Consider the following 3,337-nt stretch of genomic DNA (forward strand, 5'->3'; position numbering starts at 1 on the left):
TTCGGAATTGTTAGTTTTGGTCACACTTTTGCTTTTTTTCCACACTATTTCACAGTGCTGTTACAGACAGCACGCTGCCTTCATGTTACAGCATCAAGAGCAGAGATCACAGGGAGCTGCTACTGGTAAGCTGGTAAAATGCAAAATGCAAAGTAAACGACCCCAAAATTCCGAAGTTGAAGTACAAAAAAATAAAAAGTCCGTAACAAAAACATTTTGTCATAAAGTATTGTAAGAACATTTGGATTTTTGTTTTGTTTTTAAAAGACTTCCTCGACCAGCTCCCTGCTACTTTTAAACCCGTAAAATCCTAAGCGTCGTGGCGAGTCTGGAGGCCAGCACACTCCATCCGCCCGAGCATGAAGCACAGCCTTCCCCAAGGGGTCAGAGCTGAGCACCTTCTTCCCAAGCAGAAGAGCGAGGGAAGGATGGGGATGCTAGGGACCCACAGCTAAGGGAAAACACCCAAAGGCACATGGCAAAACTTACCATGGCCTGCAGACGTGTGGTAGAAATGTCCTGCTGCGGATGGGCGAGCGCTTCCAAACGCCCGGCTCTGCACCGCGGAGCTAATGCGCCCGAACGCCAGCCCCGCGCCTCCCGCTGAAAATGGGACACCGCCACAGCTGCATCAGCCTTTTCTTGCTTTTATTTACCCTCCTGCTCCAGAGCCTTGTAATCGAAGGCAATTCCTGCAGCAACAGCACATCAGCCTCTGAATGTGAATAGGGAAGAGAGGTTGGTACGGGACAGGCTTAGTGACAGCAGCCGGCTCAAGAGAGCGACGGCTCGGGCTGGGATAGGCGAGGCGGTGGGATAGGTGTGGTGGGACCTGCTGTTCCCTCTGCACTTCCCAAGAGCCAACATTTTTCTTTGGTTGCGAGAGGCATCTTCCAGCCCCTCCTCCAAAGCTGGTACAAGGATAAGCCAGTGAAACACAAGGGAGTGACATCTGCTACCGCACACCAAAAAACGGCGTACATACTGAAGGACATGCAAGGGATCCTTCAAAGTCAGGGCAGCACAGGATTTTGTCTCTCCTTGCCTGGACTCATTCCCAGAGTAATCTCTGGAGCTGCTCCAAGAAAACTCTGAAGCTGCTGGAAACTGCAGGGCTGGCACCCCCAGGCGGTTACCCGAGCTCCTCCTGCAGCCCGAACGGCTCCTCTCAGGTCTCCTCCGTAGCTCGCCCCCCAATAACCGAAGAGCATCGTCCCCTGCACACAGGGATTTCAGAGCTCCCCCAACACCGTGGCGGAGTACGGCCCGCTGCTACAGCTGAGGCATCGGCTCCGAATCCCACCGCAGAGGGGCTGAAGCCAGTATGAGGACAGGTTTTTCCCAAAAGTGACATCTTCAGATTTCATTTTGCAACAGGAAGGAATCCCTAGGAGACTTTTCCCCCACAGAGAAAAATCAAGCATGACAAAACCTTCCTGCAGTCAGCAATATTTCTTATGTATGCAGGGTTAATCCTAAGGATTGATGGAGGCAAAGTGAAGCTGCTACTGGTCTTTGGTGCAGTCCTGCACCATTGCAGGCAGCCTGGAGACTTTCCTTCTGGTAAGCTTGGTGCCCTTCATACGTCGTATATCCTTCAGGAATGGCTGTCCCCTCCCACTTTTAAGTTACAGCTAGGAAAAGTTATGGCTAGATATGGCTTTACCCTATATCTCGTTCAGGATAAACTCACATCATTTGCTACGTTGCACAGCTACCCACAGCCACGGAGCAGATTTTACTACTGCCAAGCAGCAAACGAAACCGAACGCTGAGCCCGCTTTGCTCATCCCAGAAATGAGCGAACACAAAAGTGAAGTAGTACTTAAACGTCAGCGGGTTCGGTTGCTGACCCCCAGGGATTTCACTCTGCCACATGCCAGAGTCACGCCACGGATCAGCAAGACGCATGAGCCACCACGGACAAAAGGCTCATTCAGAGCTCCAGCGCTGCATCTGCTGCTGCATTTAAAAGGAGGAGGGAGGGAGTCACAGTCCGAAGCGTTAGAAATATTGAAACTGCGTATGAGGGGAATCGAACCGTGAATGACTCTTGCCCTGCACAACGTAACGGCACGGGCAGCACGGGGACGCGCCGCAGTTACGTGAACACACGAGAGCAGAACGCAACTCGGGGCGGCGAAGGAAGGAGCGCAGCGGCGCGCGCCAGCCAGATGGCACCCTGAGCAAGGGTCTTGGCAGCTACTTCAGAAGAGGCAAAAAGCAGATGTTTCACAAAAGCTCACTTTCCAGGTTTATTAAGTAAAGTTAATTGAATTGTTTTCATTTTGTGGGGATTCCTTTCCGTCTAACCCGATGGGTTAGCAGAGTTGCACAGAATCACGGTTGGACTGTGATAACCCAAATACAACTTTGGCTCATCTCACCGCTGACACATATGGAATGACTTGGGGGCTATTACATGCTGTGTCTGCTTGAGGCAGGTACATGTACAGATCAGCACAAGTTGCAAATGATAGTTTACATCCTTTCAAAACAGAGCAGGGCATTCAGCAAATGCACTGCAATGAGAAGACATATGAAAAAGAAATTATACAGACTTGCAAATACATAAGAAGTTCAAGAGATGCAAGAAACCTCAAACACAAGAAATGTCAAGGGAGGAAAAAACCACTTAATTTCAGACACAATGTGTTCATCAAATGAAAACCCAGCTGTAATTTAAATTCCCTTCAAAATGGGAAACATACAGTAACGCAATTAATGAGAAACCAGGTCTCATCCTGGGAGAGATGCGTCCAAAAACACTGATGCACAAACAGGTTCAGAGTTCTAAGCAAAATGTCCCTGGGCATTGGTGTACTTGACTCTTGGAGCCAGAGCAAAGCAATTCATTACACTTGCTGGACTGCTGGGCCTACTGCTGGGTCGTGGTGGTGTAACAGCACGTAGGATTCCAGGTGTCAGAGAGAAGGCAGCACGCAAACTGCTGGTTACTGGGAGAAATGCCACGGGCCAGATCTCCCAGGGATTGACTAGAGTAAGGACACCTAATTCTGGTAGCCTGGCCTCCACTGCACACAACATTAGTGTAATGTTCTGCAACGTTCTTCAGTTCTTAGCTCACTCCTTTCTCAGCCTGAGTTGTTTCTGTCTTGCGCATGAGCACAACTGGCCGTGCAAAATGATCCAAAAAACAGAAGGGACAGGACCAAAGAAAACTGGCTGAACCTGGGGCTGGCTTTCAGCTCCTATTTCCAAATATCAGTTAAAGGTTGGAAATTTATCTACAAAAGAAATATTATAAGTGAAATAAAAAATGGCACCGTCCACAAAATTAAAAAAAAAAAAAAAAAGGGAAAAAAAGAAAAAATCT

This window comes from Phaethon lepturus, unplaced genomic scaffold, assembly GCF_000687285.1.
Source record: "Phaethon lepturus isolate BGI_N335 unplaced genomic scaffold, ASM68728v1 scaffold25366, whole genome shotgun sequence".
NCBI lineage: Eukaryota > Metazoa > Chordata > Aves > Phaethontiformes > Phaethontidae > Phaethon > Phaethon lepturus.